Here is a 27,319-nt window from a genome sequence, read left to right as displayed (position 1 = left end):
GAAAACTGGTAACTTCAGGATGGATCCCAGAAAAAAGCAATTAAAATTAGTCATTTTAGATCTCAAAAATAAATTAATTTACTCCTGCTGAGGCTTGGTACCCTTTGACCATCATGTCACCATTTCTCCCAGCCCTTGGTAACCACTATTCTACTTTCTGTCTCTATGAATTTGATGTTTTGATCCCACATACGTAAGAACATGTGGTGTCTTTCTGTATTTCGCTTATTTCACTTAGCATGTTTTCTAATTCCACTCATGTTGTTGCAAACGACAGAATTTCTTCCTTTTTTGAGAGCTATTCCACAGCATGGTAAATACAATAATAGCATATTGTATATTTCAATATCACTGGGAGAAAATCTCAAATGTTATCATAAAAAATTTAAATATTTGAGGTGAATAGGTTAAGTAGCTTGATTTAATCACTCCACATTGAGTTCAAACATCATTACATCACTTTGTACCCCCTTAAGTATTTACAACTATAATTTGTCCATATATAATAAAAAACAAAAAACCAGTCCTTTGAAAGGCAAAAAGAGAACATGACAAAATATTAACTGATCAAGGATGAAAAATACATACACTCTGTTTAGTTTTAAAAAACCTATGCATAAGTACAAATCAAAACCACAATGAGATGCTATTTCACACCCATCAGAATGACTATTATCAAAAAAAAAAAAAAAAGGCAAAGACACATATCCTTTGCAAGTATATAAGGATATGGAGGGCTCGGAACCCTCGTGCATTGCTAGGGTGCAGCAGCCACTGTGGAAACAGTATGATGCTTCCTCAAAAAGCTAAACATAGAATTACCATATGATTCAGCAACTCACTTCTAGTTACATACTCAAAAGTACAGAAAGCAGAAACTTAAACAGATACTTGTAACCAATGTTCATAGTGGCATTATGTAGAATAACCGAAAGGTAGAAACAACTCAAATGTCCATCAACAGATGAATAGATAAACAAAACAAGGTTTCTATCCATACAATGGAGTAATATTGCTCAGCCTTAAAAAAGAATGAAATTGTAACAAATGCTACAACAAGAATGAACCTTACCAACATTATGCTAAGTGAAATCAACCAGACACAAAAGGACACAACTTCCCCAATTCCACTTATGAGTTACATTGAATAGGCATATTCATGGGGACTGAGAAGGAGAACAGTGGTTACCGGGGAAGGGGTGGGGGGAATGAAGAGTTACTGTTTAATGGGTAGAGAGTTTCAGTTTGGGAAGATGAAAAGTTCTGGACACAGATGGTGAAGATCATTGTACCACCAACAATACGAATGTACTTAATACCACTGAACTGTATGCTTAAAAATGGCAAGGATGGTAAATTTTACCTTACGTTTTACCACAGCAAAAAATAAAAATTAAAAATGTGGCCAAAAAATGAAATGAAAAAGAAAATCACCATGTAAAATGCAATGGACTAAGGGGTAATTTTTCTATGTTCCAATTCTTCCAAAACAGCTTCTATAATTTTTAAAAATTAATGCATTTGCTGGGTGCAGTGGCTTATGCCTGTAATCCTAGCAGTTTGGGAGTCTAAGGCAGGCAGGTTATCTGAGCTCAGGAGTTCGAGACCACCCTGGGCAACACAGTGAAACCCCATCTCTACTAAAATACAAAAAATTAGCCAGGCGTGGTGGCAAGCACCTGTAGTCCCAGCTACTCGGGAGGCTGAGGCATGAGAATTGCTTGAACCCAGGAGGCAGAGGTTCAATCAGCGAGATCAGTAAGCCGAGATCGTGCCACTGCACTCCAGCCTGGGCAAACAGAGCGAGACTCTGTCTCAAAAGAAAAAATAATAATAATAAAAATAATGCATTTACTCACACACTCACTGGTGCACAAACAAATAGGCAGGGCAGGTCAAAATAACAGTCTGGGTTCAGTGGGAAATTTAGCTCTAACAATATGAGGCACAGAGGAGGTGAGTTACATGTCAGAGGACCAGGCAGCAACCGTAGATGGAAGCGGAGCAAAAGAGGATATACATCAGGTGCTAGCATGTTTTCTTCCTTCTGATCTTTTGCCTCGAAAGCCAGCCTTTCAGCCTAAGCCTGAAGGCCCTGATTACCTTGGGTGATGTGCACAGATCACAGGAACACCTCAGTGTAAGCAAATCCAACCTCGCAATGCCCTAGACTATTTCCTGATACCTGCTTGGTCCCACTGTCAGCACAGCACAACGACCAACAAGGCTGTTAACCTGCCCCAACAGTCTTACAAGTCAGCAGATTCAGCTGACAGAAAGCCAAGGAATCTTCTGTCCACATCGATGTCATTCAGCGAAGACATCTGGTTAAGCCAGAACTGTGAAGTTTTGTATCCGGAGACTTCAAGCACAAGTTCAACACAAACCTCCAACAGACACCTCTCAATCACTGGCCCTAAAGGAGCAGAAGGGCTCATCCATTCACAGATAAATGTGTGTATTTTCTAATTAGCTTAAGGAACTTTGCACATGTCAGATTTGAACGTCTATGCTACCTTATGGTTTGTTTAGGTGACTTCGTGCTCCCTAATGAGACTAGGATAACTAATAGCGTATAAGTTAACACAGAATTGTAATTCACTGCAGATACCCACAGAGGACAACCTTTGCCTGTATTGTTAAGGTTTGACTATCCAGATCTACAAATTCAAGTTGAAACTTATTTCAGCCCTCCTTGGAACAGTCCACTAATCTAGAAGACACTGGGACTATTCTTCCCGAGGAGTGAAACATCCACACAGGTCAGTAACTACAAGCTGCTCTAATTAATTACCTGAGACACAACTGGTGGATGTTAGAGTTTGTTATGTTGTTGTATTTTTAACTCCATTTGCCTACTTGACCCACATTTTCATGCCTTGGCTGTGACACTTTAGAAATTAAAACATCCCAATAGCATGTAATTAAAAGTTAAATATAGCAGCTACAATCTAATTTCATTGAAAGTCTCCTCCAAATCACAGAAGTGCCACTGGGCTGGTCTGGCTAGAAGTCAGCATGGACAACTCTAGATTCAGGCACTTTCAACTGGATGCATTTGTAAAAGCTGCAGCTGGGCAATGGAAAGAAGTAACATATTTGATTCTAGTTTTGGTCTTTTACTTCAAATGTTAGAGAAACTGAGATGTTATGGAAGCTTTGCCAACCATCTAAGCAGCCCTCTCCAGTGGGGGATAAATTCTGGTGCAGTTTCTTATAGAAATTAGAAAGTCAGTTCATTCTTCATAAAAGCTGAAGACAAAAAAAAAAATGAGTCAGTAGTTACTATTAGTTACTAGTTTTGCTTTGATAAAAGAAGTGAACACCACTTCCCAAGTCAATTCCAGAAATGTGGTAAGTACACACACTCCCTGCTCTGTCTCTGGAGGTATCTTTGTATCCTCTTTCACCAGCAACCTCCAGCTCTCATAGGCATCCTGGTAAGATGAGAAGACTTCTGCCTCTTCCCTTATGGTTACCGAAGAAAGTTTCAATAGTACCTCTGGAAAATGAGCAGTATGTCCATAATACTATCCCTCTACTCACCAGTCTCTCTAGAAGTAGTTTTGCAATCCTGAAAAGCCCTCCTCCATCCATGCTTGGCAGATGCTCCAATAAGTGGGGTTTTTCCAAAACTCAGTGAGGCCAACACTGAACATCCATTTCCTGCATGCCAAACTTCACATGAGCTGGCATCCCTAGGAAGGAGCATCTGAATTCAGCTCCTGCACTTGTCTGGATAAAGACGGCTGCCATTGTTGCCCTGGTGACCACATTCACTTTGGCAGAAGCAGCTATGGTAAATATTTCTTCAGAGAATCAATTCACATCAACCGTGTCCCTTTGGTGAAGAAACAACTTGCTAATTTATCTTGCAAAAACTTTTCTCTGAAAGTTTACAATGTTTAAAGGTGGCACTATCTCTCCTCTGACTTCTATGGCATAGCATGGAGCCCAAAACTGGCTTATTTGGAACAAACTTAATATCCTAGGAGTAGATACCAACTATAGCATAGTTCAGAGGGGGGAAAAAATTCTCTTGAACTCAGTATTAGTATTACCCACCTCAAAAATAAACCAGTGTCAGCAAGCTCTACCTGAGGTATACCTAGATTCTAAGTTGCCAAAATGGAAAACATCAGGCAGGAGAAAACAGAAGGCACAAATCATAACTGTAGAGTGAGTCACCGTTTTCAAAAACAGGTTTAGGAAACAATATATAACCTTCTCCCTACAACAAGCCTGTGAAGTAAGCTGAGTGTTATCATCCCTATTGTACAGATAAGGCTGAAGAGGTGAGGTCATTTACCCGCAGGTACTCAAAATGCAGCAGAGCTGGGTGGTGAACTGAGGTCTTGACAAATCCAAGCTGCTTCTGTATAGACCATGCTGTCTCCGAGCCAAGAACCTGCATGATTCAAAAACTCCTCCATCACTGAGAGGTGGGTGTTCACATTAACATGATCAATCCCTGGGGTTTTTTTGTTGTTGTTTTTTTTAATGTATCAGAACTGACATAAAGTTCCCATGGTGAAGAAGATTCACACCTCTGCTGTAGGCTTCTGCACCACAGCTTAAAATGACCCAAGTATTAGTGACCCACAGCACAGCTGAATCTGTGGAAAGATACTTTGTACTGGAATTTTGTGATATTTTGATAAGTCCAAGAGGAACTCAGGGATCTTTCCACACATATGTCTCACATTCCCCTGACAAACAATGGCAGCTGCTAGACACCCAAGGTCTCCATCACTTCATTAAGTCTTTTGTAAGAGTATTACAGGCAGCAACCAGTGAGCGTTGAGGTACACAAGTATGGCTGACAGTTAATGTGAATGCGCATGAAAGAGGGCAACCTCAGAGTTAGGAAAAGAATCATCATCTTCATCCAAAAGAAACAGCTAGGAAGGATTGGTAGAAGCTGCAGAGTTGTAAAGACTTGAGCTTACCTAAAATGGGCTCGAACTCTCCAGCTCACACCCTGACTCTGAGGTTGGCCCTGGCATCTGGTTTAGGTGGACCTGGTCATTCAAATCTCCACTGAGGGGCTACTGTGGGCCAGATGTCATATTAGAAAGAGACAGGATAGTCCTTGCTATGAAAGAGCTTTCAGCCTCAACGGGAGACCAGAAAGCTTCCATCTTTATTCTAGGGAGCTCACAGCTCAGCAGTGAGGATGTCCCCTTCTGACTAACACATGTCCACGGACAAGTGATACTTTAATGAAAGTTAGTTACAAACAGGTTCAGCAAGTAAGAGCTACTGTGAGAGAGATTCAAGTAGGAAATAAGGGTAACATCATTCTACCCCAATTAAGATTCATTAAGAATCATGAGCTTTTCCAAAGGAAAGCAATATACAAAAAACAAAGAGGTGAAAGAGTCTGTATTAGAATGTAGTAAATCAAAGATGTATCCTATAATCTATAGGATAACCACAAGAAGAGTAAAATACTGTGTAGTTGCAGGTTCAGAGATAGGAAAAATGGACTGAAAATTTGTGCCTAATCCAAAGTCAAAAAGGAGAAAAAAAAAAACATAAAACAGGTAGATCAAATAGAAAACAAACTGTAAGATGGCAAACATAAGCTCGTGTACATCAATAATCACATTTATGGTAAACAGATGCATTACTCCAAACAAAATAACCCAAAAACAAAAATCCTTTTTAAACAGACAAAGACAGTGAGGAAGAAGAACAACTCAAGTACATCATAAAAAGCATGCAAGAGGAATAAAAGTCACCACATGGGTCTGTCTTGTTGCCCACAAGGAGGAGTCTGCCAAGCCTATCATGGTGCTGTGTCCATCGGTATCCATATCTTTCACAACTCATTTGTTTGCCTCCATGCAGTGTTAGGAAAGCAAATCACTTTATTGGAGAAGGCCATAGAAAACTCTGCTGTCTTGCTGATTCTTTATTTAGAAAGCCCTTGTTCCTCCGTGTTAGGGCTAATTCATTTAGTGCATCCTTGCATATGCACATTAGACCCTGCATTGTATCTAGATTATCACATTGTTTTATTGGAAACTGCCTGACTACTTTTCTGGGGGACACCATTAATCATGGAAAGGGATCCACTAGTCCTACCCACATTCCTTGCCCCACCTTCTCCTCCTCCCCCATGCCCCAGCCTCCAAGTACCAGGCTCCATTAGTATAGTAATAAAACCACTACTGTTTGGTTAGCAGTAATGAGTTCTAAAAGTATCAATGGAGTGTTTCACGGATAAAGACCATTGTTAGGTGCAGCAAACTTTCCCGGCATCAATCAACTACACACAGTAGATTGTAACAGCATTTTTTTTAAGCATGTCAGGAATGCAATGAAAAATAGCACAATTCTTACTCCTCAAGGACAATACAATGTAGCTCAGACAACTAAACACAATGACTGGTGAATAAATACACTAATTTCTACAGAGGCTGGCTCTATTGTATCCTTGTTTTAAAATCTGGGTTTCATTGTCCTAGTGTCCTAGTGTCTGTTGCTGCCTGCCCACCCCCAGAACTGCCACCTCGACTTGCCAATCTCCTACAATGATATCTTTTATGTTTTATATCTGTTAACTCCTCAAGATGAGGAAGATAAGAAGGAAGCAAAGTAGAGTCAAATAGTTTTGTCATAGTTTTCTATCTGCTGGGTTAGAAAGGGGCTAGCTGATTAAGCCTCCTAGGGTTAATGGTTCAACGGGTTGAGCCATGAGATTGCTGCTATTCAACCATTTCTGACGTATAACAGCAGCAAGTTCATATGGTCCAAACTAATGGCAACAGAAATACTTGACTACTTGGTTAAGAAAAGATATGGAAATAATTTCCATTTCAGTGTAGCTTTTTTTTTTTTTTTTTTTTGAGACAGGGTCTCGCTGTGTCACCCAGGTTGGAGTGCAGCAGCACAATCATGGCTCACTGCAGCCTCACCTCCTGAGTTCAAGTGATCCTCCCACCTCAGCCTCCCAAGTAGCTGGGAGTACAGGTGCACACAACCACACCTGATTAATTTTTGTATTTTTTTTTTTAAAAGATGGTGTCTTGCTATGTTGCCCAGGCTGGTCTTCAATGCCTGGGCTAAAGCGATCTGCCCACCTCTGCCTTCCAAAGTGCTGGGATTATAAGCATGAGTCACCATACCTGGCCCTGTTTCAATTTTTTTCTAATTGATATATATATATAGCATATACAGAAGAAAGGAAGAGGAAATATAAGACTGAAGGGAGAAGAGACAGAATCAGAAAATATTCCCTCTAAAGGGCATTCCAACAAGATTCATATATAAACTGCAAATTTTTGATCCTCCTTTTTCCTCTTACCCTAGGGAAAAAGTCTATCTTTTGGTATTCTTTCTGTGCCTCTCATTTAGCTTATAAAAACAATACACAAGGGCAACCTTCAGCAGGCTCTGGCTCCAAATGCCACCTGCCAAGTGCTCAAAGACAATATTAAGAGGAAAAACCCAGTCTCATTTATACAGGTCAGAGAAGGCTTTAATGAGTGATAACACAGGAAAGGAAATAAAAGCTTATAGTTAGCAGCATTCAAGGAGATGAAGTAGCTTAGGGAGAGGGAGATTAACCGAAAATGAGTTTGTAACCTACTGTTTGGCTTCCAAATGACACTTGGGATGCTTTTATGATCTCAGCTGTGGGAATACCACAATGGGGTCACACCTCCCTGGATCACAAAAGCTACATAGTAGAGCTAACACAAAGCCCTACCCTCTTAAATGTTCATCAGAGAATTAACTATAACCTCAAAGGAAAGCTGAATGTCCAAAGGGTACCAAGGTTACCTTATGGCACCCAATAAAAGAGTACCATGTGCTCAGCTCCCAGAAGTCTGGCCACACGGGAATCATTCAAGTAAAATACACTGTTCAGAGTGCTAGGAATTTGCTGAGATGTAATGGGAGTGAAATGGAAGTGGAGCTAGAGACAGTGACAACACCTGGCCCTAGCTAATAGAATGAACAAATGATCAGGACTTTTCCCCAATATTTAAGGTTAGCTGTAATCCTACTTACAGTGATGGGCAAAAATAACTGGCTGGCTCTTGACTTAGCCCAAAGTGGGTTAACTTTCTCTTAGGAAGGAGATGGGAGGAGTGGATTTTAGGACCAACTTCATACACCACTTCTCACTCCAGAAGAGTACTGCCAATGAAATGCATGGATAAGCAAAGATGGCCTATGGGCAGATTCCTAAGGGAAGTGGTATATTTCCTGTCTTGAGCAAGCACCTACTTCTCTTTTTTCAGCATTCTTCCTCCCACTGGTGGTATGTAGAATACACACCAATTCACTGACACACACACCCCCAAATACACAACCAATTATGCCTGCTGTTTGTTCGGGCTTTTATTAAGGAGTATAATTTACCTTCCCTTCCCAGAATTTCTCTTCAACTCTTATCAAAAATCTTATCTGCTTCTATCAAATTCTCTCAGGACAGCATATTTAGCTGACTATCCCTTAGGAAAGGAAGTGAAAACTAACCAATGGCTTCATATGTTTTTTCTAATAGGAAATATTTTGCTGGGGGGCGAAGAGGGAGGGAAAGGAGGATGTTTCTTTTAAAGAGTATTGCTCTAACTAATTCAGAGACCAGGTGGCTTGCTCTTCTTTAACTAGAATTAAGAGCTATCAGTACACTTAGTGATTCTATAGCAAGCACAGAGGGGAAATAACTCGGGGCAAAGGGAACTAGCAGGGCCCTCCTCCCACAAAGACCCCTCTAGGAAGTCAGCAAGCTGCCCTAAGGCCACTCTGCTCACAACATTTATATTTCTCTCCCAAGGGGGGTCTTATTTCAATCAAGTAAATCCTTCATGGGGATAGGATTCACTTTTTTACCCAGAAAAATAAGTTTATGTTAAGAGAGTAAAAAGGTTCAAGCATTCACCATGAGCCCGAAAAGCCAAGCACAGACAGACATTGGTGGGGTGGGGGTGAAGGGATGGTGGTCCACCAGGTGTGAGGCCCTTGACTGGTCCACTATTGAAGTCACAGTACCAAATTCAAGATTTAGCTAGCATTCCTCCTGAGTCAGTGAGAAATCGGATCAGTTACATGTTGCTCTGCCAGGTCTGAGAATCCTGGGGCCTTGGCACAATAGCTTTCAGAATACTACATCGACTCAGCAAGAACTCTGACCATGAATGGACTTCCTCTCCTGGTTCTAAAGGTCTGATCTGGAGAAATCAGAACAAATGTAGTCCTTCCCAGAGAAGGTCTTGTCAATCAATGACTATCACTGTACTGCTGCAGTGAGACGCCAATCATTTCACTGGCTAAATGAGAAGACAACGTGATGGTGTGATGTGTGAATTTGAGCTCCACTGGGAGTAGGTACTGGTCTGCTGCTAGAGTCAACACCTGTACATGTGACCAAAGCCTGGCACAAAGGCACTGTGTTCACACCTGTGCTCCACATCGACAGCAAGCACCTGGATTGACAGCTGTTTTCTGAAGGCTGAAAGATGAAATCAACACTGATGAAAGACTATTGGCTGTTCTCTAGGAAGAAGAGTCCATAAACATGACCAAGACAGAACTGTATTGTTCATTCCTGCCACCCCCGTTGCTTCTTTTCCAAAACTGTCACTTAAAAACCATCTTTTTCCTACTCATTTTGTCTCAGGTTCACACACCTAGACTATTACTAAGCTATTATTGTTTCTGCCTCTAAAATATATCTTTGGGTCAATTTTTCTTTATTTTGATAACCCTGACTACATCCACCAGGTGCAGTATTGCATCATGGTTACAAATCCCAGCTTTGCCCCTAAGCAATATGACCCTGGGAAAATTATCTACTACTCCCAGCTACCATCTGAAAATGGTGACTGTAAGGATTAAATGGGGGAAAAACACATACAAAGTTCTCCATAAACTATCAATGCCATCATCAGCATCATCATTAATCAGGGTCTGATTACTGCATAACTGTACTACTATGCCATGTCCTCTGTACCCAGAGTCACCATTAGCAGTCATGTTGGTGGCAACTCCATTTGATGTAACTCTCAACTATATCCCATATCAAATGGGAAACTTATCCACAAGACTGTGAAACTTCACCATGCCTTCTCCATGACCTCAGTCACACTCCTTTCCTTAACTTCCCCCAGTCAGGGAAACTAACTCTCTGCTCCTGACCTCCTTTTTAAACTTCTGAAAAAAGCAGCAGGGGAGGGGCTCTCAAACTAGTTTTACCCACAGCAGAGACCATGATTTTATTACCTTTCTCCATATCCTCACCAAAAAAAAACCATTGCTTATATAAAGAATTAATAAGTGGTGTCTTATCATCTTTATACTGAAGGCATTTTTGCCAGCTGCCATTTTTCTAATCCCTCACAGCAATTGAGAATTTTTTTTAAGCCCTGAATGTGGCAGTCGGATTTGAGCTAATCATTTGGAATTATACTGCTGCTGTACCAATGATTCCAAAATCATTTGGAATTTATTTCTTTGGAGCATCTTTGGAGTATCTTGTTATATAAATGAAATATGGGGTGAGGAAGGAAAGGATGCACCTACAAGCACTGCTTTGAAGGTTCTTGACTCATAACTTTAAAAGCCTGAGAAGAAATTTATGAAGCCAATTGCAAACCCTTCTTCCCTCTTAACCAGGAAACTTCTAGTTGTTTGTTGTTTTAAAGTATCTGCTAAGGATTGACTTTAGAAATCAATGCACTGCACAGCAAGCATTTCACCCATACTGACAGAACTACAGATGGTCCCTGACTTTCAATTTTTCAATTTTACAATGGTGCAAAAGCGATATATATTCAGTAGAAACCATACTTCCAGTACCCATACGACCATTCTGTTTTTTCAATTTCAGTACAGTATTCAATAAATTACATGAGATATTCAACACTTTATTATAATAGGCTTTGTGTTAGATGGTTTTGCCAATTGTAGGCTAATGTCAGTGTTCTGAGCATGTTTAAGGTAGTCTAGGCTAGGAGGTTTCATAGGGTAGCTATATTAAATGCATTTTTGACTTACAATATTGTCAACATTTTCAATTTACAATGGGTTTATCAGGGCAAAAAAAACCCATAAGTCTGGGAGCATCTGTATTTCAAGGAGAAACAAAATCTCACACACAACTCCTAAATTTATTTAATCTCTGCTATAGCTTGGGAAAAACAGACAAGGGGGAAGAAAATGCTAATTGTCCTAAGAAACATAATACGACAAAGACACAGAAGAGAACATTAGGGCTACGATAAAGATACAAGGTAGAATTCATTGTGTTTAAAAGTGTTTTTTTTTTAAAGTTCTTTGAAGATAAAAAGACCTAAGTGTTACATATGATTACTTATCACAACTACTCAATATCTATTATCCTACAGGAAGAATCCAAGGCTCTATGTTAAGTAACTTTCAAATATGTACCTTATTCTGAGCTGGGAACAACACTAATCCACCTACCAGAGAAACTCTCCAACCCTGTTCTCTGCCACCTTCCAGCCCCCATATGTCACTCAGAAGGCAGAGTGACTTTTCCAACCCAAGTTACTTAAGCTAATTCTCATCTTTTACAAACAGATCCTTCAGCAGCCCCCAGCCTACCTGCACAAAATGCTGGATACCTTGGAAGAGCTACAGGAACTGTTTCTTTCAGCTACTGAGTACCTACTGTGTGCCAGGTACTACAATGGTGATTTTTTTTATTAGACACCACTATGATTAATTTGCTCAGCCTAGAAAATCCACTTCTCCCTGGAAGATGAAGAAAAGGGAAGATAAAGAGGTTTGTTTCTAATTAAGATGAAACCAACAAACAAGCCTGACCCAGGCCATGAAATTGTACTCTCATTGGTTTATGAACACCAGAAAGAGGGCTTGGTACAGCAGCAGCCAGAGCCAACAGACTCAATGGGGCAGATAAAAATTCAAAATTCAGCCAAAACGCTGAAAAGCAAGAGAAGAAACATAGGTTCCTCTTCATTTAATGCACGAGCCACTCTGGCTACTAGGCCACAAGTGAGCACACAAAAAGATTTGGGGACTTTTCCAGTGAAATGAGAAATGTGAGCAGGAGGCAGGCAGGCATGAAGAGCTCCACCCACACCCCTGAAGGGAGGCGCTGTCAGGAGCCGGCAGAAAGGCAGACGCTGACACACCGCATTGCCCAGGGCTGGAAGAGTTTCTCCCAAATGACTGTAAAAAAAGAAATGAAAAGGGAAACAAATAGTATCTGCTAATAGTAACTCCTTATATTCCATTGATGTTATGTTCACCCTATTACTAGAACTCCCTGAGGGTGGCAGGCATTTAGAGGAAATGACATTCTCAAGCCTCGGGGGAAAGAAAAAAAAAACAAAAACAGAAAGTGAAAAATATTTTAGAGTTCTTTAAGATGTTAATTTAACATCAACATAAGTATAATGACAAACACTCATTAATTACCTCAAGCACTATGCAAAGAGTTTTCAGATGCTCTGTTTCTAATTGTCCCAGCAACCCAGTATGGAAAATAATATTTTCCTGACTTTTTCAGGTGGGAAAACTGATGCTTAGAGAAGTTAATCTTTCCCCTCAAGATTACAAAGTGACAGAGCCAGGATGAAGTCTGGGTGACTCAGGAAGCTTTTTTCTTCTTTTCCAGTTCATCACATTCAATACCTTTAAATCATTTATAAAAATGTTTCAGTTATAGTCCTATGCCAGGCACCAGGAAGTAATGTAAGAAAATGAAAACAATAAACTTTTCTAAATCAGTAAGAACAAAATGTAAATGAAACATCTCAGACTTAAAGTGGAACAGTACGTGGTGCCTGGAAGGTCATATGGTTAAGAGTAGGAACTCTGAAGCCAAAAAGACGCGTTTGAGATTCTTATGCCAGCTATAAGATTAGGGGCAAGCAACCTAAATTCTCTCAGACTAAATTTGCTCATCTGTAAAATGGAGGTGATAATAACAAAAGCAATGACTCAACTCAGATAAAAGTTAGACTTCCACACAAACACCATTTGTCAAAAATTATGCTACTATCATAACAATTCAAATCTAGGAGGAGAAAGTGTGGGCTGTAGAAGGAATTGAGACTACCATCTTGATGGAGCTATCAAATATCTTCAATCACATCATTTAAGTCACTCAAAAGGGGAAGAAGCCCATAATAAAATGATGGGCCATAGCTCCCACACACCAATCTCTTTCCTCCTCTTCCTCTGATTTTTTCTCTACTGTTAACACCAATTGTAACCTAACAGAGTGCTAATGTTTGCTCAAGTTCAAGCTTACACTATAGCTCTCTCTCTCCACTCAGAATGCTACTGAACACATTAGATAACTATCTCAGTTCCCTCTTTGACAAGAAAAACAACATGAATGTAAATTACATGAAACCCATATTCTATAATATTGAAATTAAAGAATAAGGATTTAACCACATTGCAGACATTTTCTACTACTGAAGGGAAAAAAAATGTGCAGCATACACTTATAGACATAGGGAATCATAACATTTCGGAGCCTGAAACAACAAAAGAAACTAATCTAATCCAGCCTCATTTTGAGTAGTCACAAGAGATATATAACTTGCCCAAAATCTGTCTTAAGGCTAAATTATCACAGAATGTCCTGAAAATCAGAATTCTTACTCTTCTACATCCCCCTAGCTTCTGAATAACAACTCAATGTATATCATGTATTCTTAAAGACTTTACTATGTTATAATATATGTAGTTTTAAATATCCACCCATATCAATATCATTCTGCATAGATAGAACTTCCAATAAGGCAGCCGAGTGAACTGTTCAAAATCCTACTGCAAACCATAAAAATCAAAGACCCAGAACCAGGAATCAGGAGACCTAGGTACTAATTAGTCCTGATTATCACTGACCAGTTTCTAGATCTCAAGTCACTTTACTTCAACTTGGCCTTTGTTTCTAAAACCATAAAGAGGAGTTGGACCAGTTGGTCTCTAGGGTCCTTTCCACACCTAAAGCTCCCTAATTCTCAATCACCTGGCATGCAAGGTAGACACAGGAAAACCAACACTTTCATTACAAAAAGTCACAAGGAAAAAAAATCACAGGACATCACAAGAGCTTTAAGGAAAACTGTGTTGAAGCAATGCTTGCTTTGGGGTTTTTCCAGAGGTAAGCACTGTGTTTTCCAAAGGCAAACAGTTCCCTTTCTCCAGAACAAGGACAGGATGTTGGGGACATGAGTCATTCTGTTGACATTCTAGGTACTGGTCAGTTGGAGGACAGGAACCACATCAGCTTCCTAGAGAGCACAGAAGAAAAATCTGCTCCAAAAAAGACCAGAAAGGAAGATGGATTGAATGTCAGAAGGACCTCTGCTTCCCAAACCTTTCCAATCCAGCCTTCCAGTTAATGATAATGCCCAGCTCATTATAGCCAAAGGAGTAAAAACTTATTTCTAGAACCCCAACGTCCATACAAGCAGCTAGATGCCAGGGATAAAACAGCCTTCCAATACTAGTAAGACCACCAACAATTTACAGCCTCAACTTCTGTTCCCAAGCATGTATCCTTTCTTTCTCAACATGTCAGAAAACGGATGTGCCTTTACCAACCATTCTTTCCAGAGACAGGAATTAACAAAGACTGGTAAGAACCCCTGTCAGTTTTTCAAACTGGAGGAAGGTGATGCAGTACTCAGGGCCTGTTGTAGGGAGGCTCTGCTTATCTTAAGACAAAAACCAACTTGTAGATAGACATCAACACACAATGTTCTCCATCTCATGTTATTTTAACATGTGAGAAAATGCCACATGTGACCAGCTCATCCTCCTCTTCTCAAAAAAATTTTATACATATAATTTATTCCACACCCACTCTAGGACGGTAGCTAACAGCACCCACTGGATTGAATGATGCAAATAAGGATCCATTCTGCCTTTGTTGTGTTTAATACTGCTGCCACTGCCACCGCCACCAACACCAATTTTTGATTAGGACCCTGCTGGAGAACTCTGCAGAAAAATTAATCTAAACATAATCCTTCTGAATCCCTTACCTACATCAGAATTCCAGGTCATTCCAAACATGCATTCACTCACTCACTCAGCCATCATTGGCAATCAGATGACACAAACACCCCATTATGAGTAATTCTGAGGGCTCAAGTTGTACAAAGAAACAGAAAATGACATTATCCCCAAAGATGATGTATATTTCATTATTTTTTCTGTTTAAATTCAGCTTGGTGTCCCCTTTCTCTGTTAAGTGCCTGTGAACCACTGCAATGCTATGGGATGTGAGGAGACACAAGATAACCAAAAAACAAAATGTTTATGTACGAAAGGAAAAGCTTGTCCATTGATATGTATTTAATTGAACAAACTGATGATACACAGTAGTAACAGTTACATTCATTGAAGATGCATTAATTCATTCAATAAACATGTTGTGGGGCTGCAGGAAGACCCAGAGATAGAAGTCTGAAGATGTGCTTCAATGTCCAAAAAAAAGGAGGGGGGCCATGGACTGATAACCAATGTGTGAAGCCCTTTTACATTTATTTATTTATTTATTGAGACGGAGTCTCGCTCTGTCACCAGGCTGCAGTGCAGTTATGTGATCTCGGCTCACTGCAACCTCCGCCTCCTGGGTTCAAGCAATTCTCCTGCCTCAGCCTCCCAAAAAGCTGGGACTACAGGGGCTCACCACCATGTCCAACTAATTTTTGTATTTTTAGTAGAGAGGGGGTTTCACCATGTTGGCCAGGATGGTCTCAATCTCTTGGCCTCATGATCTACCCGCCTTGGCATCCCAAAGTGCTGGGATTACAGGCGTGAGCCACTGTGCCCGGCCCTACATTTATTTCTTATAATTCTATTAGCTAAAGATCATTTTAGAGACAACAGGGTCACAAAGGTGACGTGAATTGGCCAGCAGAGCTGAGACCAAAACCTCAGCTTTCAGGCCACCACGTATGTGATCTGTCACTACTCCAACACCAGGCAGAAAGCATTACAAAGGCACATAAAAAGTCAAAGAGGAATTCGGTGGTGCCAGAAAGGAAGTACTTAAAAAAAAAAAAAAATGAGTGTATGCCAATAAAGGGACACAGAAGCCAAGTAAGGAGCTCCCAATGGTCAAAGCTGAAACGATTCAAACAAAATAAAGCAGTATTAGATTCTAATCCAAAGGATAAAAACATCCATGAGTCCACACTGATACAAATGACTGAATACGTAAATAGGGAAGAAGAGACAAATCTCTCAGGCAGAAGAATTCCAAATAACTTACATAGATCCTCCTCTCTCAACGTCCCACTCCTCAAGTGTACGCTGTACACAGTGATGTCCTTCTGAAGAGGACAGAGCTGTTCGGGTTTTTGGTTGTTGTTTTTACAGTTTTGTGGGGCTTTTTTTTTTTTTTTTTAAGTTTACAGTACAGAAACTTGGCAAACGCTACCTCCGCCAAGTGATAAGGATCACCATGTGATAAGTCACACTGATATGTGATGAAAATGGCACTTTACCTCCGTCATCCTCCCCCTCGAAATCCACAACCCCAGTTGAATCACCACAGAAAAACAACAGACAAATCTCAATTGAGGGGTATTCTACAAAACACCTGACCAGTACTCCTCGAAACTGTCAAGGTCATCAAAAGCAAGGAAAGTCTGGGACACTGTCACAACCAAAAATAGCCTGGGGCTCCACGACAACTAAATGTGACACGGCATCCTGGATGGGATTCCCGGACCGAAAAAGAACATTAAGTATCAACTGAGGAAAGATGAATAAAGCACAGACTTTAGCTAATTCTAAGGTACCTGTATTGGCTCACTAAGTGTGATGAACATACCATTCTAACTTAAGATAATAATGGGGGAAACTAGATACAGGGTATGTGGGAATTCTCTGCATTATAGCCTCATTTTTCCCATACATCTGAAACTATACTACAACAAAAAGTTTATTTTTAAAAAAGTCAAAGAGGAAGGAATGAGAGAGCTGTGTGCAAGGGAGAGCAGATGAATGAACCTGGCCAAATGCATTTTGGCAGCAACTATCTGTCCTTGCACCTTCCTACCCTCGCTTTCCTGTCCTCATGGACCAGTAAACATCACAAAAGATCTTGAAGGCAGAATTCAGTTGAGGTCTCAGTTTGCTCCTGTTAAGAGCTGGGCCACACTCAGAGGGGTAGGTCAGTTTTATTCAGTGACCAGAGACCCAACTGGCACTTTCTGCTCTTTTCCAAGAGGGAAAGGATCCTGGAGCCCGCTCCCCAAAAATAGCAGGGAATGTGCCTGGCCTGCTAAGGAAAGATACTTCATGCAGGTTCCCCTCCACTCCACCCTCTGACTTAGAGCACACCTGTTCATATCTTCATGTTTCACCACTATTTACAGATGAGAACAACCCCTAGCATTTATGGGCTTTTAAAAGATTAAACACGGCCGGGCGTAGTGGCTCACGCCTGTAATCTCAGCACTTTGGGAGGCCAAGGCGGGCAGATCACGAGATCAGGAGATCAAGACCATCCTGGCTAACATGGTGAAACCCCGTCTCTACTAAAAATACAAAAAATTAGCCGGGCGTGGTGGCGGGCACCTGTAGTCCCAGCTACTCGGGAGGCTGAGGCAGGAGAATGGTGTGAGCCCGGGAGGCGGAGGTTGCAGTGAGCTGAGATTGCGCCATTGCACTCCAGCCTGGGTGACAGAGAGAGATTCCGTCTCAAAAAAAAAAAAAAAGATTAAACACAACATCTGAAACTACCTAAAAATAGTTCAGTTTTTTTCTCTGCCTCTCTCTTTTTGGTCAATTTTCAAGTTTTATGAATAGCGTATTAGGCCAAACTGATTATAATAACCACTTCATCAAGCACCTGTCAGAAATGAACTTTAGGCTCAAAGGCAGGAGAGGAGCACCTGGAGAACTCTAAGAAATGGAAAAAAGCCCCAACCTGAATCAACAGCCTCCCCTCCACTGACCTAACAAGCACACCCAAATCCATGGCCAATCTCTAAATAAAGATTTCAAATGAAACTGTGAATGCCGCTGACATAGTCATGAACTTATTCTTTGATATTTTGCACAGATTAAAGCTTTTTGCCTCCAAGCACTTCTCCTTCCCCTTTCAAGATCAAAAAGGAAGAATTCTTCAAGCATAAATGACAGGCAGGATTTCAATTCAACTCAAGTAACTTATGGGCATCCACCAGGTGAAAAGGCAGTGTGCCAGGTATGCAGAAACCACTAGGACTGTGTATGCCTCCTGTGTCACTTCATTTGGAGGGGTGAGATGTCCAACGTGAACTTTTAGGGACCTTTATTAGGACACACATTTATTTTCTTTGACAGGACAAATTTAAATTAATAGCTTCTCCTAAAAGCATTGAAGAACTACATAGGGACTTCTGTAAAATAATACTTTTTGAAACTGATAAATTCCCCAAACTTTCAGAGCTAAAATTTCCTCTACTCCATCCCACCCCAGTGTCCATAAATGCAGTCATATCACAGGCCCAGGCCTGTTGAGAGCTACAATGGAACAGTCTTACCAGTTCACACTTCTCCTAGTACAGGAAACTGTTTCACAGGATAATTCCCAACATCTTCCTACACGTAACTTTATTGAGAACTGAGTCACAAACTGCTTGCAGCCAAATGAAGGTTCAACCCTTTTGCTGGCATTGCCTGCCTCCAATTCCTCCCTGGCTGTGGTTTGGGCAGGATACATGTGGGAAGAAAAAAGAAAGAAAACTACAAAACCATTACCCCTAAAGCAGTGGGGCTCAACTATGGGTGACTACTCCCCCAGGGTATATTCAGCAGTCTATAGACATTTTTGGTTGACATAATTGGGAAGAGGCAGTGCTACTCATTGTTACCCAGTGGCATATAGTGGGCAGGGACCAGGGGTGCCGCTCAGCATCCTACAAAGCACAGGACACACCTATGACATAACAGTTATCTGGTCCCAAATGCATAAATAAGGTTAAGAAACCTTGTTCTAAAGCCATAAAGGAAACAAATTGCACAAGAAAACAGGTAGGTAGAAATATACAAGTTATACTGATTCCTCCTCCACACTCTTTGCAGCATCTCCTTCTGCCCTCTAAAATTTAAGTTTTGCTCATAAGGCCATATCCTCTGCCTGCTTCCCTTGAATCTCTAAAAGAGCATTCTTTTTTTTTTTTTTTTTTTTGAGACCGAGTCTGGCTCTGTCACCCAGGCCTGGAGTGCAGTGGCGCGATCTCAGCTCACTGCAACCTCCTCCACCTCCTGGATTCAAGCGATTCTCCTGCCTTAGCCCACAGAGTAGCTGGGACTACAGGCGTGTGCCACCACATCCAGCTGCTTTTTGTATTTTTTATTAGAGACGGAGTTTCGCCATGTTGGCCAGGCTAGTCTTAAATCCTGACCTCAAGTGATCCGCCCGCCTCGGCCTCCCAAAGTGCTGGGACCACAGGCATGAGCCACTGCGCCCGGCCCATTCTTTGTTTTTCAACCCACTTTCTATCTGTTGCCATCTCCAATCTCTGTCCAAGATGTCTAATTTTATGACTGATCACTTGCCGTGATCACGTGATCAACCTCAAACTCAACTCATCAAAACAAAATGCAACATCAGGGCTTCTAAGCCGACTCCTCTGCTGCCTGTCCTGTTTCAGTAAATGTCACACCACTTTCCCCATGACCAGGTTCAAAACCCAAGAGCCACTCTCATTCTACTTCCTCCCCACCTATCTACTCACACAGTTTTGCTCAGCACTCTTCATCCAGTAGCTAGCACTCTGCCTGCCACATAGAACTCACCCAAATATCGAATACATATAGAAACACTATTAAAGACATTAAGGTCATCTTTAACTGCTTCCTCATTTCCCAGCCTCTCAATCGAATCGATTGCAAAGCCTTACGAATTCTGCCCCAAGGTGTAGAGGCACCAACACAAGTGCCCTCCCTAAAGTCTAAATGACCTAATCCATCCCCATACAAATGGCAGATCAATCTTCCTCAAGCAGAATCCCCATTATGTCACTACTTCACTGCCAACTCCAGAAAAAAAACTTGTCAACAGCCTATCAAATCCTTCCACCTCCACCTTGACACTGGCAGGTAGGTCCCACGCGTCCACCACCCCACCTCAGGTTCCCCATCCTGGCTTCTGTCTCCTACTTCCTTTCAATACTATGAAGAAAATACTTAATGAGCTGCCCCTCACCCACGTCCACAGGGACCAGCATCTATTAAAAAGGCACAGCAGAGACCATCCGGGGCTCAGAAACTTCTCTAGGCTTCCCCCTTTCAACCATCGTTTCAAACATCCTCCCTCATCCTGTGCTGCCACCTTCTACTCCTCCACCCTCAGATCCACAACTTTTATTTGGATTAGTCACCTACCTTCTGATTTCACTTCTCTGTCAATGTTCAGCCTCCACCACTGCCACGTGGCAACCCTGGGCAGAGGAAGCCTCACCCTCAAACCCGACCTCAGGTCTGGGATCCCAGCACCAGCTCAGGGTCCAGGGGCAGCTTCTGGGATTGGTTATCACACATCCAGTATTCTTCAGAAAGCCAGCGAAGCTGTCTGCTGCTCTGGGGCAGCACCCAAGTGCTCCTGTCTCCATGGCCACCACATTCTTCTCTCTTGGGCTCCCATGTCTGTCTCTCCACAAAACACTCAATTCCTTCTATGCCCAGCTCAAATAACACCTTCTCCCTGAAGCCTGTCCTAATTTTCCTACCCAAACCAAATACAATTGCCTTCTCTTCTCAATCATCTGGTCATGTTTACCCTTTTTAAAAATAAGTACCATCTTATGCCTTGTATTACATGTATCAGTTTCTCTTTCTGCCTCAGCCAACTGTACCACTTACTAGCTGTGTGGTCTCAGATAAATCAATCCTCTATACTATTTCTTTATCAATAAACTGGAGATAATGATGCATATCTCATAACTGTGTATAGAAGATAAAGCCAGATAAAATGTACACATGGCTTAAAACAGTGCCTGTGCATGCAAATGCTACCTATCATTCATGTTTTACCCCCCTCAGGACTTAGAAAAGCCTTACATATTAATTGCTCAAAAAATCAGTTGAATGTTAATTTAGTCATCCAAAATTCCAATTACTAGAGACCTAGCAGAAAAGAAACAAGCATTTCTTGAGGACCTACCAAGTATACCAAGCAATATATAAAGCATCTTACATAGGAGAATTTGTAATTCTCGCATCTCTTTGAACTAGACATTATTCTTATTTTACAGATGAAGACTTACAAATTAGGTACTTAGCCTCAAGTCGTATAACTCATCATATAAAAAATCTGTGCTCTTTTCACGCAGCCCACTACCTCCATAATATGGAATTTGCCTTATTCACAGGCTGGACAGCAACATAGCCTGGGGGATACAACACGGAATAATATTTCAGCAAGTTCGCAGGCCAGAGGACAATATGCTGAGGCTTTTATTTTTATTATTCTTATTTTTTTTTGAGATGGAGTCTCACTCTGTTGCCCAGGCTGGAGTGCAGCAGCTCAATCTCGGCTCACTGCAAAACCTCCACCTCCCAGGTTCAAGCAATTCTCCTGCCTCAGCCTCCGAAGGCTGGGATTACAGGCACCTGCGACCATGCCCAGCTAGTTTTTGTATTTTTTAGTAGAGATGAGGTTTTGCCATGTTGGTCAAGTTGGTCTTGAACTCCTGACCTCAGGTGATCCGCCTGCCTTGGTCTCCCAAAGTACTGGGATTACAGGTGTGAGCCACTGCACCCAGCCGAAGCTTTTATTTTTTTAAACTGTGACAACGCTGGCTCACAGAGAAGAATGACATACAAATCAGAAGTTTACAGATTTAGTGGTATTGTGTCCACTTATCTTGAAAGACCTGACCCTGATGGATAGAAGGACCAAAAGAAGGAAAGGTCCATGCTTCTGGGTGTGCAAATAAAAGAAAAAAAAAAGGAGGAAGAGGGGGAGAAAAGTGAAGTAGAAGGGAGGAGAGAAGGAGAAAGAGGGAAAACTCCAAGCCACCTGTCTTAGCCAGGAAACTCCCTGAGGTTCACAACCTGAAAGTGTCCTATCACTTTCCCCAGCATGTCTCATTTTGTTTATTTTCTTAAATCATACTAGAAAATTTAATTTCTCTCTTTTGATGTTTTTTATTCTGAAAAGTGCATGAAAAATTCCAGGAGGTAATTCTGACATCCAAAAACCTCATTTTTTTCCCCCTAACTGGCTCAGACAGATAAAAGGAAAGGAACTGAATTATCCGAATAATTTCCCTAAGTCTTCCCCACCTACATTATGCTCATCCAGTTTCCTTGAAAATTAGCCAGGTGAACCATCTGTGCTTGTGACTTTTTAAAATTCTTCACATTGAAGTTCTTTCATTTATTAATGGGAAAAAAAAAAGATTTCTTCTCAATTTTCCTCCCTGCATATCCCAGGCAAAGCAGGATTTGGTGAACCCTAACATCCTTAAGTAAAGCAACATTAAATCCAAAATACACATAACCTTAATAGATCTTTTTCCATCAACGAATTTTACAATAATGTTAATTGCAATTTTAAAGGATGACAACATCTTCTAGATGAGCCACAAAAATAATATATTTAGTCTACAAATTCATGGAATAGTGAACAACATGCCAAGTGCATTCTACTTCCATAGTCTTATGATTCTTTAAGCAAGACAGGCATTTAGAGAGCTTTAAAAATAATGATGAGGGGTGAAGAAGCAGAGCAGGGGCATAAGTTTTTTTCTTAATGATGGAATTTAGGTAATGCTCTTTGAATAACTGTTACTCTAAATGGCAAGTGGAAAGTCACATGAGCATGAATTTAAGAAAAAAGAACACCTATACAAAAAGTAATTTCCCACTTATTTTAAATCTCCCTTGAGGAGGGGAGAGGGGAGAAAGGGGAGACTTAAAGCCTGACTTAAATAAAAACATACTTGTTAACTGGATAAGAAAAAGAAATAAGACAATGTCTGAAATGTGAAAGATGTCCAGAGGCATGGAAGTTTGCCCTGATATGCAGGACTCATCTAAGCCAGGACCTCACAGGCTCTCTGGATACATGTTATCTTCGGAAATGAGCAGAAGTAGAAATGAACTACCAGAGCTATAGAGGGTTAAGCAGCAGCCTTGGATTTCATTCTAGGTTTGGCAAACATTGAAATAAATAACTGGTCAATGACAAGACTGCCCACTGTATTAGATCAAGAAATTACCAATCAGTTCTCTAAATTTAGTAGCTAGACTCATTCCTGTTTGACTTTTCAAGTCAGTTCAGCCCAAAGAGCAAGTATAGTACATGACTTCTAAGGCAGAAAATGGAAAACTAATTCCCTCCCGTGAAAATCAGAATTCTATCCAGCCAAGTTCTTCCAGTTCCCCCAATGTGGAAACACTTAGCAATGACTGTTCAAATGCTTAGCTGAGTTCTAAGACACTAAAATAAAGGAGAGGGGGAGGGATGTGGGTGCAGGAGTTCATTTTTGCAGAAATGCCGTGATTAAACAACAAGACTTACATTTACAGAACCACATTAAAGAATTCAGAATCCCATTCACTCTCTATAGTGACAAATACGCTTAAGCAAGGACTTTCTGACTCTGTTGAAAGACAGCAGCTCTTAAGAATTATTTTAAAAATGAAACAAAAGATTCCACATGACTGTTTTGCCTGCCGCACCACCCCCCCGGCCCACCCACCCCCACCACTCTACAACTCCCAACTTCATTTATCCTATTCATCTCACAGTTGGGTATTTGGTCGAAGCATATTTGAAAGAGGAGGATAAAGCCTGGGCCAATTACCCAAAGAACAAACTGTCTTCCGTTAAAGGCTTATAAAAATAAATTTGGCTTACAAAAAGAAATTCAAGGAGATTTCCAAACCGTCCTCTCAATTTCATGTGAGCCTGCTGATTTTTTAGTCATTCTTGTTTTTCTCCAAATTCATATTGGGTGGGGAAGTTGAACAAAAATTCTAAGTGTACCATTGTAGTCTAGCTAAATAAAAACATAGGTTTCAAATTTCAAATCACATCACATCTAATTTAACTTTTAATTTTAAGGGACTGGTCCAGATAGTAGCTGAGAACCATTGTGGAGACACAAAATGGGAACAAGTTTCCTAGGAAAGCTAACAGGCCATCTGAGGCATAATCTAACAATGAATCTCATCTAAACCCAATGTCCCTTGGAATGAAGTTTTTCCTCTTAGGAGTAAGACATTTAGTTCTATCTCTTGCCTAGAACTTGATGGCAAGCTGTACTTTCTGTAATCTGTATCCTAAGCACTACTCATCTCTTTTTAACTCTTGTGTAGGGTTTGCCACCTCATGTCCCACAGCACCATGGCAACCCAGTTGAACATACAGACATTTCCAATTCTGAAAGAACACTCTCACTGGAAATACGGGCTGACCGGAGCAGGACTTCTGCAGTGGGACTGTCTACTGTGAACCAAAGAATTACAAAGAAATGTTAACAGATTTTTTTAAAATTACAGCTTTGTGGAAAAATAAGTTAAGGCAAATCCATCCTTGACACTAACAGCATTCCTGGTTCAGCAGGAATAACTCTTAGTGCTGTCAGAAAATAAAAGCATGCTATCTATTCTTTATAGTCAACTGAATTGGGAGCAGACAAATTTTTCAGTCTCAGGAGCAAGAAAGCCATGCCTGCAAATTTGGTTTTGTAATTTTCAGCAGATCAGGGTTTTGCTTATCCTCAAATTACATTTTAGGTCACTTCAACAACCTAAAAGACTAGAAACAAAAGATCGTTCTTGTCCAATCTTATATGGTAACCTGTGATAAATAAGTCATTTTACTTATCACAAATTTGAGTATATCTTCCAAAGGCCAAAAAAAAAAAAAAAAAAAACCAACAGTTAATGTTATGTAATATAAACTATTAATTGCACCTTTCTTTCCTAGTGTGGGAGATCAAGTTGTCATTCTTCATTAAAAAAAAAAACAAAAAAAAACTCAAACTTTTTTTTTTGTCAGAGAACAACTCTTTCCACATGTATCTATTAATATTATGCCTGTAAGAGTTCTGAATTTCCTGTGAATGCCAGCTCATATGGAAACAGATGAGCCAAGAAGAACTAAGAGGAACTCATGTCACAGGTTGGTACCATACTTCTTGAACATAAATGAAAAGTGGGAAAATTATCATGCTGTAAATCTAGAATCAAAGGTACCCAAAGCACAGTTAGTGAACCCAGTACTAACCAGGAGGATTCAAAAACAACCCACAATTGGTTTGCTGCTTGCAAAAAAATTAAATTTAGACCTCCAAATCACACTATACACAACTGAATTCCACATGAATAAAAGCGAATTCTTTAAAAAACATTGTCTCCAAAGCTAAAATTAAGTCGTGTATTTTTGGATATGATCGTAAGAACATTCTAACTTTCAGAATCATGACAAAAATGGCCAGAAATTTAAAATTCGATGTTGTAAGAAATTCAAACTTCTGTAGGCCTAAAAAATTTATCTAAAAAAGGAAGTGAGGAAAATAGTCAAAACAAATTAAATGAGTTATCACCTATTACAAGGGTCAGCAAACTATGGCCCACTAATCAAATCCAACCCACCTCCTGTTCTTCTACAGCCCGTGAGCTAAGAATGGTTTTTACATTTTTAAATGGTTGAAAAAAATAAAGAGGAATGATACTCCAGGGCATATAAAAACTATATAACACTCACATCTCAGCATCCATATGGGAGCACAGCCATCCTCATTAGTTGCCTATTGTCTAAGGCTGCTTTCACCCTACAGAAGCTGTATGACCCACAAAGCCTGAAGCGTCTATTATCTGGTCCTTTATAGAAAAAGTTAGCTAACCCCTGACCTACTACACAAAGAGCTCATGCATATGAAAAACAGTAAGACCCAATAAATAAATAGGCAAAGGAGATTTTTTTAAAGTAAAAGAAAAATACAACCTGTTAATAAAATAGAAAATGTTCACTTTCACTTCCAAATGGAAAGGCTCTCTTTGGCCTATCAGATTAGGAAAGATTTGTGGAAAAGTCAACACACATTGCTGTCAGGGGGACAGTCAAACAAGAGCTAAGAAGCTGCAGGTGGCACTCTAAATATGTTTTACCCTTTTAGAATGCAATGCGGCAAAAAGAAACAAGTCTTAGAAAATGTCCATAACTCGGCAGGGCGCGGTGGCTCACACCTGTAATCCCAGCACTTTGGGAGGCCGAGGTGGGTGGATCACGAAGTCAGGAGATCGAGACCACGGCGAAACCCCATCTCTACTAAAAATACAAACAAAAAATTAGCCGGGTTTGGTGGCGGGCGCCTGTAGTCCCAGCTACTCGGGAGGCTGAGGCAGGAGAATGGCGTGAACCTGGGAGGCGGAGGTTGCAGTGAGCCAAGATCGCACCACTGCACTCCAGCCTGGGCAACAGAGCAAGACTCTGTCTTAAAAAAAAAAAAAAAAAAAGACAAAGAAAAAAAAAAGAAAATGTCCATAACTCTCTTCTCATCTATCCTACAGACATAATCTCAAATATAGGCAAGTTTATAAATAAAGACATTTATTATAGTATCTTTAACACAATGAAAAACCAGTAGCAATTTCATAGGTTTCCCTCTGTTTTAAGAGTCATGGGTGTTGTTTCTAAGTATTAATGTATCTGAACTTAAGACATATCTTATAATCATGTACATTTAATGTGCTATGTGTTTCCTCATATTAAAGTGTTGATACCACAGTGTCTTACCTGTACTTTTAATTAACAGTATCTTACATGTACTACATAGAGGCAACTCACATAGTTTCAATGAAGACATCTGATTGAAGGACTATTTACAAAGATGAGGGAAGGGTGAAGGATACCACAAGGGGCATTCAGGTAGAAAGTGACTCGAAGCATCAAGGAGAGGAAAGTAACCTGCTGGAGGCCTGAAAGAGGACCCACCAGGCAGGAGTGGTTTCTTGGTGGGACACAGCCACTGACAAAACTGCAGCAGAGAAGCAGGCAGAGAGAAGAGATATGGCGACTGGCAGCTCTCTCCCCTCCCACTCTTAGCTCTCCTTAAGTTCCCCCTTGGCCAATCCGTTAGAAGCCAGAGGGCAAGGAAGCCTGGAGGATTCATCTGTCAGTCAGCACCACTGCCCACTCCCAAAAGGAGGGCAGACAATAGGTGACAGGGGGTGTTATGGTTTGAATGTGTCCTTTCCAAAATTTAGGTGTTGCCAAAGTGATGGTATTTACAAGTGGAGCCTTTAAAGGTGATTAAGCCATGATGGCTTCTCCCTCTCAATGGGATTAAGGCTCTTATAAAAGAGGCTTCACTCCGCATTTGGACGACTTGCC

At 40.7% G+C, this 27,319-nt stretch overlaps 1 protein-coding gene across 11 annotated transcripts in view; it reads right to left on the bottom strand.

Moving 5' to 3' along the window:
• Positions 1-27,319, bottom strand: part of FMNL2 (formin like 2) — a 313,912-nt gene that overhangs the window by 230,608 nt on the left and 55,985 nt on the right. The gene's annotated exons all lie outside the window — the stretch shown is intronic.

The sequence above is a fragment of the Pongo abelii genome, chromosome 11 (genome assembly GCF_028885655.2).
Source record: "Pongo abelii isolate AG06213 chromosome 11, NHGRI_mPonAbe1-v2.0_pri, whole genome shotgun sequence".
In the NCBI taxonomy this organism is placed as follows: domain Eukaryota; kingdom Metazoa; phylum Chordata; class Mammalia; order Primates; family Hominidae; genus Pongo; species Pongo abelii.
This window is presented reverse-complemented; position numbering and strand designations above follow the sequence as displayed.